Source organism: Vulpes vulpes, chromosome 15, assembly GCF_048418805.1.
Source record: "Vulpes vulpes isolate BD-2025 chromosome 15, VulVul3, whole genome shotgun sequence".
NCBI classification, from domain to species: Eukaryota; Metazoa; Chordata; class Mammalia; order Carnivora; family Canidae; genus Vulpes; species Vulpes vulpes.
This window is the reverse complement of record NC_132794.1, coordinates 25,313,566-25,326,973: the sequence shown is the minus strand read 5'-3', so window position 1 is coordinate 25,326,973 and position 13,408 is coordinate 25,313,566. Positions and strand designations below refer to the sequence as shown.

General features: G+C 39.1%; 1 long non-coding RNA gene across 4 annotated transcripts in view; it reads left to right on the top strand.

Annotated features, from left to right (window-relative positions):
• The window catches only part of LOC112917666 (uncharacterized), a 162,379-nt gene that overhangs the window by 34,445 nt on the left and 114,526 nt on the right, over positions 1–13,408 (top strand). Inside the window, exon 1 of one of the 4 annotated variants that reach the window (XR_011997694.1) lies at positions 13,035–13,281. The exons of the other annotated variants lie outside the window; for them this stretch is intronic. This is a non-coding gene — a long non-coding RNA (uncharacterized lncRNA). Of the gene's footprint in view, positions 1–13,034; positions 13,282–13,408 lie in introns of those variants that run through there. 4 annotated transcript variants of the gene reach the window in all.

Sequence of the window (13,408 nt, the reverse complement as noted above, 5' to 3'; positions counted from 1 at the left end):
TTCCTTGAGTCCAGCAGGAGGAAGAGGATTTAGGTGGTTTCCAGAAAAGGTAGCACAGATCCTGCTTGTTAACTCCCAGTTGGATGGATTGCTATAGGAGGATAGGGAAGAGGAGCTCTTAGGAACCCTGGCCTCAGGACTTGAGATGACAGAGACCCTCAGTCAAGTTGTGAATACAACTTTCCTCAGGGACAGATCATGTGACCTGAACAGTGAACATATCAGTGGAGACTAGTGGAGACCGTGAGCCTTTCTTTCAATATTTGGAGTGTAGAAGACATCCCCATTCTCAACCTTTGTATTACCTGGAAGTGTGAATGGAAGAGCTCAGTCCAGAAATGACTGAAATGGAATTTCCTGCCAACTGTTTGCTGCTCTAAGCTGCTCAATTGCATTTAAACAAAATAAAGCAATGTGATATCTTACACCCAGAGTTGGGAGATTTTCACTGCCCTTTATCTCCCCTCCACTTCATCTGTAAGATAGCAATTTTTAAAAAAGATTTTATTTATTTATTCATGAGAGACACACAGAAGGAGAGAGGGAGGCAGAGACACAGGCAAAGGGAGAAGCAGGCTCCGTGCAGGGAGTTTGATGTGGGACTCCATCCTGGGGCTCAATCCCAGGGCTCCAGGATCACTCCCTGGGCCAAAGGCAGGCACTAAACTGCGGAGCCACCCAGGGATCCCCAGGATAGCAATTATTAAACTCATCTTGCACAGTTGTTTTAGCATTAAAGTAGATGACATGTACAAAGTGACTATATCAAATCATCTATGTTCAATAAATTATCACCAGGAAATATTTATATGTGTACATACTATTGCAAGAGTAGAATCAGGTGCTAGGTTTTCAAAGAAGCACAAGACATTCTTCTGGTTTCCAATGATTTTGTTATAATTAGAGGTATAGATTAAGTATATAGGACTATCTAAAAATCCTAGGTTTAGATCTTTAAGCAAGAAATGCAGGCAGGTGAAACATGCGGAGGGCCATAGGAAAATTGAATGGAAGAATTTGGAAGCAGGAATCATGACATAGAACAGAAAACCTATAGGAAGCTTAGATGAGAAGATGGCAACTTTAGGTGTGAAGGAAATTTGAGTATGATGCTATCATTGGAAAATTTCACCGAGACACAGATAGTTATTCATACAATACTTGGACAGCAGGTTTTGATTTTTCTTCCCTGTGCCTTTTTTCCCCTCCATTTTTTAAAAATCAAAATTTTAGGTGCACAAAGTTTAAATAATAATATAACTCAACAGAATAATACAAACCACTACCACCAACAACAAATACAATCCTTAATTTCTCCATCCATTTCTTTTTACTCAGAAGCAGCCACTTTCAGCTATTTTATTTTATTGGTTATATGACCTTCCAGTTTGTAAATACTATTCTCTTGATTTTTGGATTTCAGTCATTATCTATTAATATATCCCATTTCGGATGATAATTTTCCTTTTTTTTTTTTAAGATTTTATTTATTTATTCATGAGAGACACATAGAGAGATGCAGAGACACAGGCAGAGGGAGAAGCAGGCTCCCTGCAGGGAGCCCGACATGGGACTGGATCCCGGGTCTCCAGGATCAGGCTCTGGGCTGAAGGCGGCGCTAAACTGTTGAGCCACCCAGGCTGGCCCAGATGATGATTTTTCTTTAATCCTCATACCTATACCTCACTCTATCACATGCCTCTTTTTTTTTTTTTTTTCCTCCCCATGTGTCTACCATAGTTATTTCATGATTTGGATTAGAGCAAGATTATTGCATTATTATGATGATGCTAAATGGTATTCACAGCTATGCTTTATAGAATGCAGTGATTTATATAAGTATGATTATTCTTCCCACTCACAACTGTGTTTTCCCTGGATTAAATAATTGTCCTCAAATTTTAAAAAAATTTAGTTTTCTATATATTTCTAATTGAAACTGTCTGCCAGTTGCTTGAGGGGCCTGAGTAGTTCAGTCAGTTAAGCCTCTGACTCTTGATTTCACCTCAGGTCATTATCTTTGTGTGGGATCGAACCTTGCATGGGGCCCTATGCCCAGCATGGGTGGGCTTGGGATTCTCTCTCCCCCCTCCCTCTGCCCTGCCCCCTCAACTCCCTCCCTCTCTCTCACTCCCTCTCTTGCTATCTCTCTCTAAAATAAATAAGTAAAATCTTAAAAAAAAGAACCCATCTGCCAGTTGTTTAAATCTCTTCTTGATATGTTCAGACACGTAAGGTATTCTGGCATTGCATATCCCTGAAGCTCTCTAACCTGTCCTAATCTAGAAAGGCTATACTCAGGGCCTCCCCACACCTGTGACCATGGAATTGCTCTTGGCCAGAGTTCCATAATTTCTTCTACCTCTCTCCCCTGTAGAATTCCTATCTCCAGACGGTCTCATGTCTTCCTTGTTTTTGGTTTTACCCACTGTGACACTTAGCCTTTAAGTGGCTATCTGAGAAAGGGTGCAGGTGATACAAAGTTTTTGATACCCTGAATGTCTGAAAACCTCCTTATTTTTCCTCATACTTAATTGATAGTTTGGCTGAATAGAGACATCTATGTTGAGAAATATTTTCCCTCAGAATGTTTAAGGTGTTGCTCTTCTACTTCCAGTGTGCTGTTGAGAAATCCAAAGCTATTCACATTCTCCCATCTTTTTAGGTGACCATCTACCCTTCAACCGCCACCCAGAAGCTTGTCTTTGTCCCAGTGTTTTAAGATTTCACAATGCCATGGCTTTGGTGTGGTTTGTTCTCGGCCATTGCTTGGGTACGCTGGGTTCTCTTTTAGTCTGGATACTTAGGTCATTCTGTTCTAGGAAATACACTTGAAATGTTTCATAAGTAACTTTCTCCCCTCATTTTCTCTGTCCTGTTTCTTGGGAACTCCTTTCATCTGAATGTCGAACTTGTGAACTTGTCCTCTACTTTTCTCATTTTTTTCCCCTTTTCCATTCTTTATCTTTTTTGGCTCTGCTTTCTGAGAGATTTCTCCAGTTTTATCTTCTAAAACTTATGGAGTCTTTCATTTATGCCAGTGTATTTTTAAAATTTCTAGTATCTTATATGTATTTACTGTTTTTTTTTTAAAACAGGCTATACGTTTTTCTTTGAAAGAGTATCTTCTCTTACCACCATGAAGATATTAGTAATAAGATGTTTTCTTCTCTCTTTATTGTCTGGTTCTTCCAGTTTGCTTATACTGTGACTGGGTTCTGTTTTTTTTATTAAAGATGTCTTATGTATGTATCTGGTGGTCCTTTGTGTTTGCACATATTTAAGAGTGTGGCACTCTTGAGTGTGGTAGTGGAGATTGTTGGTAGGGAGATCTGACTAGAAGAGTGCTATCTGATAAAATTTTATTACATGATGGACATATTCTGCATGTACATTGTCCAGTATCCTAACCACTAACCATGCTGTCAGTCACATGAAATGTGGCTAGTGCAACTGAGGAACTGATGCTTAAATTTTACTTCATTTAATTAATCAGAATTTTAATGTAAATCATTACAAGTGGCTAGTGGCTACTATATTGGACAATACAGGCCTATGGTTTCTCTTTGAATTTTTTCCTTAGTGAATTGGGTTGGATTCATTAAAGAAAGAGCTTTGATCTTTTTCCTGGAAGGTTCAGCTTTGAATGCTACCATTCTGAGAGCCAGACAGAGATAAAGGACTAGGGGCAGGAATGAATTTTCATTCCCAATATGCCAAAGTCCACCTGTCCTTAATTTTCTATTTATAGTATTGCAGCCCTCCAACTTTCCCAGAATTCTCTGGCTTAGTTTTGCTAGAATATAAACTTCTAGGCTTTTGTGTTTGTTTTGGGTAAATAGTGGATTTTTTAAAAAATATTTTATTTATTTATTCATGAGAATACACAGAGAGGAGAGAGAGAGAGAGAGAGAGAGAGAGAGAGAGAGCGGCAGAGACACAGGCAGAGGGAGAAGCAGGCTCCATGCAGGGATCCTGGGTCTCCAGGATCATGCCCTGGGCTGAAGGTGGCGCTAAACCGCTGAGCCATCCGGGCTGCCCTAAACAGGGATTTTTAAAAAAGAGTGTTTATTTATTTGAGAAGGAGAACACGGTGGAAATGGGGGTGCAGAGGAAGAGAGACAGAATCTCAAGCAGACTCGGCTGAGCATGGAGCCCAATGCAGTGCTCGATCTCACAACCTTGAGATCATGACTGTGGCTGAAACCAAGAATCAGATACTTAACCAATTGCACCACCCAGGTGCCCCTAAATAGAGGATCTGAGGCTCTGCGTCTTCTTTTTTGCCCTACCATCAGTCCTATTTCCAGGGCTGTCCAGTGCCATTAGTTCCCAAAAACTTGTTTGTAATCAGTGCTTGTCAGCCTTTTTTTTTTTTTTTTTTTTTTTTTTTTTTTTTTTTTAATTTAAGTAGTCTACATTCCATGTGGGGCTCAAAGTCACAACTCTGAGATCAAGAGTTGCATGCTCTTCCAGCGGAGCCAGCCAGATGCCCAATGCCTCTCAGCTTTCCTACCATCATCTTAGGACCCAGCACTCTCAGATCTGATACATCAATTACTTTTCACTTATCATCCTTACTTTCAAATTTTGATGTCATGTCTTTCCTCATTCTTTGTCCTTATGATTTGATATCTTAAAAAATTATTTACTATGTTTTAGTGGGGTTTCAAAAGAATATAAACAAATGTGTGCATTTAGTCACCATATTTATTCCACAGTTGGTTTATTTCATATGTGGGTTATCTTTGTCCATTCAAGCTGCTCTAACAAAAGTACTATAGACCGGCTTAAGCAACCAGCATTTATTTCTTGTAGTTCTGGAGGCTGGGAAGTCTAAGATCAAGGTGCTGGCAGATTAGGTGTTTGGTGAGAACACTAATCGCATTGACAAAAGGCTTCGTTTGCTAGAAAATAAACTTCTAGGCTTTTGTGTACATAGGTCTCATGACCTAATCACCTCTGATAATCACCCCACCTCCTAATATCATCACTTAGTGGGTTATGATTTCAACATATTAATTTGGGGAAAAGGATTACCTAGAATTCATACCTGTAGGAATTTCAAATTTGGAATATATTTTTGCTTTCCCCTCCCCCCCCCATTTTTAAAAATCAACTCTCTAAGCTGACTTCTATAAGCATTTTAGGCTTCCACTGATTGAGACTGAATAGGATAATTGAATAGGTCTCCCATATTAGGAGAAACTTTTTACAGGTTCAAATAATATATTTTTATCTCTAAGAAAAAATTTGGAAAAAACTATACCATCAATTCAGAAATATGCAATTAGCTTTTTGAATTAATTGAATTAATTGAATAGGCCTCCTATAAAAGGAGAGACTTTGTAAAGACTCACATACAAGGCAATTGCTTTTATTTCTTTGGGGATAATTTTTGGAGAAAGCATCACTTATATTAAAGTTCATATGGTATTTAGGCAAATCTATATAAAATATAAAGCATGGATATAACCTAATCAGCACCATTGTGTTTGCTTTCCTCATCTCCCACCGAGGAAGGGTGGTCAAAAATGATTAGATTTTTGTGGGGGTGCAGATTCAGATTACCATGATTTGCAGAAAATAAAGTACTGTTTATTGTTCATCCATGTTATGGAATTGAGCATAAGCCCAACATATATTTAAAAGAATATATAACAAGGGAGATCAGCAGAGTCATGGGTAGAATAAGCCTTTTGACTTTATAAAGTAATACATTTTAAACTCCCATCAGTTTGGACCTTTTTATGAAGTTGGATGATTTATTTCTGCTTCTCATTTTCTAACTAGAAGCTGTCTTTCCTTACAAAATAAAGATGGTCACTCATCTTCTATCCTCCACAGATGAGGCCAGTCAAGGTCCATGCTTAGAACTTTCAAAGTCCTCCAGTCTTCTTCAGGACTGTGACCTTGGGGCATGAGCAAATGGAGCTGGCTGGTTTTGCTAGCATGTCCTTTGGGTACTAAAATGAACCTCTTCTCAGTGGATTGGTCTTCTGCTTTTGTTAAATCTACAATTTGATTTCTGTGTAAATCTTAGTGGTTGGCAAATCACAGTTGTGTTTGTTTTTCTGTTCAGTGGTTGAAGCCATCACCCCACCTGCATTGTTCTTTTTTTTTTTTTTCCCATAAACTCGGATTTGTACCACACAGTTAAGAATTTCATTCTATAGTGTTTGGTTGCTGCTTGCTTTAGACGGTCCTTACTTCCCCCCAGCCCCCAGTCCCCTCCACATCCAACTAAATTGTCATAGTTCAGAAGACACAAGTCATGCTTGAAATGTCTTTGTAATCCCACAGTACTGCACATGTAAAACCACTCAGATTAGGCCCTTTTATCATGAGGTAGAACCGTGAAATGTGCTACCATTTATCTTGTACATCCTCTGTTCCCAGTACCATGGAGATACTTTATATATTATTTCTCATCCTTCATAGATCCTGAAAGGGAGCTGATATTCTTTTTTTTTTTTTTTTTAAGATTTTATTTATTTATTCATGAGAGACACAGAGAGAGGCAGAGACATAGGCAGAGGGAGAAGCAGGGTCCCTATGGGGAGCCTGATGTGGGACTTGATCTTAGAACTCTAATCACAATCTGAGCCAAAGGCAGATGCTCAACCACTGAGCCACCCAGGTCCCCAGGAACTGTTATTCTTATCTGATTTCTGAGTGTAATCTGACACTCCGGAGAAAGTAACTTGCCTGTATTTCATAAGCATCAGAGTCTAGATTTGAACTCAGATTGAACCCAGGATTTGAATTCACGTTATTTCTACTACTGTATATACCACTGCATATCAATTTAGCTCATTCTCCAATTTCACATAGAATCCAAATAAGCATATTATAGCAGCATCACTTAGCTTTCATCTAGATTTGTAATTTGGACTACTAACCTAGATGAAATTCAAGCTGTAGCTGATGACTTCCAGTGTTAGCTTTGCTTTTTGGAGAATTAGGTGACCAACTTTCTGAGCAAAAGTACTTGGCTCTTTAGGGCCACAGAAACCTATGAGTGAGTGTCAAGATATTATCGGTGAACAGCCTGGTCTTGAAACCCAGGACTTCCTGAGTCCAACAATGACAGGGCTGAGTAGTGATGTAGGGCCTTTAACTTGTCCCTTCATTTCCTTCTCTGCATTTCATCACTCCCACATTTTTAAATCAACACTTCCTCCATGATATAATAATGGGCAAGCACTCTGAGTTTTCAAATGAAAAGTGAGTGCCAGGAATATTTTATTTGGCTTGGAAAGATTTAAATTCCTAGGTCTATACAGATTCCAGTGGCTTTCAGAGAGACAGAGCATGCTGGTCTCCTTAAGAAAGGCCACCAATGGGAGTGATTTCTGGTGATGCAATGCTGATATTTTAGTACCATTCTGGAGAAGGGAAGAGGTGGGGTTTCTCTGGAGCCAGATGAACTCACAATTAGTTCTCACCCAGGCTGCTTAAGCAATTATGATGAAACCAAATCACATTACTTTTTCCTTCTACTCCTGATAAAAGCCTCAACCCTGTTCCTTCTGCCCCACAGGGCACTTGGCTGGCCATTATTCTTAACACTATAGATGCTTTTCTTTGCTTCTGTTTCCAGGCTACAACTGTCACAGTGTAAAATAAGAAGTGTGGGGGAAATAATGTACACCTCTCGATCTCACTACTTCAGAGGTACCTAGCAACCCGGTCTCCAGGCAAGCAGCATGAATCTCCCTGGTAGTTTACTGCCCACTCACAGCAGAGGCGGCGTGCTCTCTGCAAATAGCCTACGTCTTTGCCAGTGCCAGCTTAGTGGTGGTGGTGGTGGGGTGGTGTCATTTGGTATCCTTGGGGACGTTTGGTTCTTGTTCTGGGAAGACTAGGGCAAAGCAATGACAATTTCCCCAAAGCTGTTTGTGGAATCAGAAATTAGGTCAAGCAGTTCTGTTCTTGGGGTTGCATAGTCTAAAATCATAAGCGATCATTTTCAATCTTTGTTTTTTTGGTCTTTGACACATTTCTGTCATGGATTTTCCAAAATATTCATCACACTCTTTCTAAAGGATGAAAGGAATGTTTTCCAGGTGTATCTATGCAATGAGTAATCCTCCTGACTCATTTGTCCATCTATCAACCCACCCAAAAATGCTACCATATCAGTTGTGCTCATAGTTTTTACCAAATCCACTTCCTGCTTCCAAAATGTCATTTGGGCTAAAGAGAGCCCTGCACTGGTTTACCAACCAGCCACATGGACTTTCCACTTCAGGCTCATGCACCACAGGGCCTTAAATACGGATACGGTGCTTTTAATCTACTTTCTGTACCTCAGGGAATCGTTAGAGGTTCTTTATTTCTTTACTACTTATGTTTCCTCTGCATTTTAACCCTCCCCCAGAATAAAAGACTTGGAGAATGAAAGTCATCTCTTGTGGAGGGAAACCAATCTTTTCCTGTGGTGGCTGATTAAAGAATAGAAGGACTCAGGCTTCTGTGCATGCAGAGCTTAATCTAGGAAACTGAGTGCTGCTGCATAGAGAGAGGGCTGATCCCAACATATCAGGAAGAGAATAGGTTAGTTTAACCTCTGAATCACTCCCTCACTCACTCACCAAGCAGTAAGTGAATTCCTACCATGTGCCAGGCCCTCTACTAGGAACAAGGAAGACAAATACAAATAAAAAAATCTTACTGGTAAGCTGATAATCTGGATGATATTTTAATGAAAACAATTAGGAACAGTGTCAGATTCATTGTAATACAAGTACTTTTAAAGTGTTTTGGGAGCTCACATGGGGATGGGGGTACTCTTTAGGGAGGTAGGAGGGGAGAGGAAATGAGATTAATATAATTTAATTTTTAATAATAGATGTGTTAAATAACTGGCTCACAACATTCCTGAAAATTTAACACTTGACTCTTATGAGCTGATGTGAACCTGCTCCAGCACACTTTGGGATTAAAGTGAAATTGGGAAGTGTAGATATGTCTTATAGCAACACTATGGACATATGTTTGGACTCTCCATGAGCAGGATAATTTGAAATGTTAGCTAGTGTTTTGTTTTTCTTGTTTTATGTATTTTTATTTCTTCTCAATGAAGGTGATTAAGACGTGATTAAGTTTTGTTTTTTCTTGTTTCAAAGGCTTTTTTCAAGTGTGAAATTAAAAAAAATTATTTTATTTATTTGAGAGAGAGAAGGAGAGCATGAGTAGGGAGGCAGAGGGGTGAGGGAGAAGCAGACTCCCTGCTGAGCAAGGAGCCCTGTGTGGTGCTCGATCCCAGAACCTTGAGATCATGACCTGAGCCGAAATCAAGAGTCAGAGGCTTAATGAACTAAGCCACTCAAGTACCTCATTTCAGAGACTTTCATATTGCTGGGCAAAAACTTTTTCTAAAGAGCTAGACTGCACGTTACTTACTTTCACAGGACCATCTGGATATAGTCAAGGTGAAGGTCAGTAATGAAGTTGTAGACTAAGATCAGAGGGCTCATTCTTGAATGCAGTGTGTGAGATCCTTGTAAATTTCAGAAGTTTCTTGGTGGAAAGAATGAGCCTAATAAAAAGACTGAAATTGACTTTCTCACCAACTAAGTAGAAGAAAGCTCAGCATAATTTGACTATTTCAGAGAAGTGATGTTTCTTATACTCCAGTGTTGTGGAATTAAACTGATATCCATTTCAGCTGTAGGTTACACCTGCTTTTCTAACCAAAAATATAGCCTGATTGTATTTAAATTTTAAGAGAATAATTGTCACCTACAATTTGGAATTGGAAGGAATTTTTCTCATTGAAAAATGAGGCTAGTTAGGTGTGAATATCTACCATGATAAGGAGAATAATCAGGGTAGCCTATGGGAATAAAGAGGAGAAGAACAGGCTCTGCAATATTTTAGAGGATAAATCACAAAGGGTGGAATACAACTTGCAGGATTTAAAATGTGAATTTTTATGGCTTAGAAGCAAATGCAACTCAATGCCTCTGTTGGTTACCCCTGCCTTCTGCATGCTTGGCACAAGGCCTCATACTTAGCAGGTGCTTAATACATGTTGAATGAATGAAAGAGTGAATAAATCCAATGCATGAACAAATATGCATGTTTTTACTACATTAAAAATGAGCCTGGTCAAGACAATGTCAAGACAAGCCATAGCTTGGGAGAAAATCTTTACAAAAGATACATCTGAAAAAGAGCTGTTATCCAAAATATACAAAGAACTTTTAAAACTCAGCGATAAAAAATGAACAACCTGATTTAAAAAGATGTGAAAGACATCTCACCAAAGAAGATATACAGTTAGCAAATAAGCATATGAAAAGATGCTCTACTTCATATGTCACCAGGGAAATGTAAATTAAAACACTAATGAGCTAAAATTATACATGTATTAGAATGCCCAAAATACAGAACACTGACAACAAACAAATACTGGTGAGCATACAGAGCAACAGGAACTCTCTCGTTCATTGCTGGTGGGAATACAAAATGGTACAGCCACTTTGGAAGACAGTTTGGTGGTTTCTTATAAAACTAATCATACTCTTACCATATGATTCAGCAATAACACTCCTTAGTATTTACTCAAAGGAGCTGAAAATTTATGTCTATACAAAAACCTGCACACACGAATGTTTATAGCAGCTTTATTTATAATTGCCCAAATTTGGAAGCAACCAAGATGTCCTTTCATAGGTGAATAGATCAACAGACTGGTCTATCCAGTCAATGGAATATTATTCAGCAGTAAAATAGAATGAGTTATCAAGCTAGGAAGAGACAGGGAGGAGCCTTAAATGCAAGAAAGAAGCCAATCTGAGAAGGCTACATACTGTGTGATTCCTACTATATGACATTCTGGAAAAGGCAAAAATATAGAGACAATAAAAAGATCAGTGATTGCCATGGAATAAGGGAAAGGGAAGATGAAAAGGCAGAACACAGAGGACTTTAGGTGATTGAAACTACTCAGTATGATACTGGACTGATGGATACATGTTATTATTATACATTTGTCAAAATCCATCAAATATACAATACCCGGTGAAGCATCCAACTGTTGATCTTAGCTCCGGTCTTGATCTTGGGGTCGTGAGTTCAAGACCCATATTGGTCTCTGTGCTGAGTGGTAATCCTACTTAAAACGTGTGTGTGTGTGTGTGTGTGTGTGTGTGTGTGTGTATCACCAGGAGTGAACCCTGATGTCTACTATGAACTTTAGACAATAATGATGTGTCAGTGTAGGTTCACTAGTTGTAACAAATGGGCCAATCAGGTGGGGGATTTTGATAGTGGGGGAGGCTGTGTATATGTGAGAGGGTAATGGGAAATCTGAGTACCTTCCACTCACTTATGCTGTGAACCTAAAACTCCTCTAAGTCTATTTAGAAGAAAAAAAAAAAAAGATTCTGGGAGCTAGCATGAGGATTTGTGACTTAGTACCTGAATGATGGTTATGAAAACAAGAGTATTCCTACATTGCTGGAAGATGATATTCTGACCAGTAGACTACACTTATATAAAGATCAATGAGCTCATCAATGATGACAAATAAGAGTGTGGCAGGAGGAAATTCAGGTATACCAGATTATTTTGAGGTATGTGTTGCAGAATAGAATATGAGAAGTTGAATCAACTCAACCCAGTTTTCTGTTCCACGAATGTCAGGTCATTTTTTTTTAAAGATTTTATTTATTTATTCATGAGAGACAACAGAGAAAGAGAGAGAGAGAGAGAGAGAGAGAGAGAGGCAGAGACACAGGCAGAGGGAGAAGCAGGCTTCATGCAGGGAGCCTGACATGGGACTTGATCCCGGGACTCCAGGATCACGCCCTGGGCCCAAGGCGGGTGCTAAACTGCTGAGCCACCCAGGGATCCCCGAATGTCAGGTAATTTTGAACTTTATGGAAACTCCCCAGTGTTTGGGGGAGGGGGACTGTTCTGCTCCGCTACTTTTTTATGAGACACTTGTAGCAAAAGCACATTTCAGACCACTTTGTTCTATGCAAACAAATATTTGCTAGCAAGCAGATACAAAATAATCGGACAGCCTGTGTATTCTTGGAATATTTTCAGTCTCAACCCTTGACACAGTGAGACCAGTCTCTTCATGAAAGGCTGTCTGCAAGATGAAGACAGGCATGTTCTGCTGGAGGGAGGGTCAGGCCTTTTGGTCAGATCAGATGATAGGATTATCCACCCATGGGAGAGGTGCAGGACCATAGCAGCTGTCCCCCTGGTATGAACTACTCACCTGAATGGATACTTATATATATATTATTCCTGCAAAGATGGAGGTGCCTAAGTCCTCACAATCATGTAACTTAAATTCCACTAATTTTACCCATTAGAAATTCTTTCCTAAACACACTCAGTAATAGAGCTTCTTAAATTTTGTTTGTTTGTTTTTTTGTTGTTTTGTTTTTTTAAGAATTTATTTGTTTGAGAGAAAGCACAAGCAGGGGGAAAGCAAGAGGGAAAAGCAGACTCCCCACAGAACAAGGAGCTGAATGCAGAGCTCAATCCCAGGACCCTGAGATCAAGACCTGAGCCACAAGGCAGACGGCTTAATCCACTGAGCCACCCAGGCACCCCTGAAGTTGGTTTTGACAAAAATACTTCTGAATGCCACTGGCCAGTTCTTAGGATGTTAATTCTATTTGGCCACCTCATATGTTAACTGATCCCTAGGATATAGGTAGATGAGAGTTAAATTGTTCACACAGAGCTCCTAATGTTTATATCCTGCAGTACTGTAAAGGAAATTACAAGAAACAATAAAACCAAGAGAAATATCATGAAAAAGCGTTTTTAAAAGCTTCAACATCAAAATGAAACTGTACTTCTGCTTTGCTCTATACTGGTAACTATGAGATGTAATTGTATGTGTTCTTAATTATTGTGCTGGAGAGAGTGAGTGTATATGGGCTTTATAACATTTAAACAAAAACAGTTTAAAGCAATTTACTGCCTTGGTTGATGTAGCTTCATGGCTCCTTTATGAGATTCCCCATTAACAAAGCCTTTTATGTAAGGCTTTATTTGATGGATTTTCTTTTCTTTTCTTTCTTCTTCTTTTTGTAACAAGAAGAGCCACAAGTACTATGGCTGAACAGAAAAATATCCCAGAGAGAGGTTGTCATAGGAACTGTGCCAGAAGAGCAGCTACTCGATAGAATGTACCATCCAAAGAAGAGAGGAAGGAACTGATCTTGAAGCTTCTCTTACCATCCATTTTAAGGAACAAATCTTTCATGAATCTCCTCATGGAAATTGTCTGCAGTGACAGCAGGGGTAGGTGAGATACTAGGAAGCAGTGGGGCTGATGATTATATATATATTATATATGTATATATATATATCTCATTATATATATATAATATATATATTATATATATATCTCATAGGATTTTTATAGAAG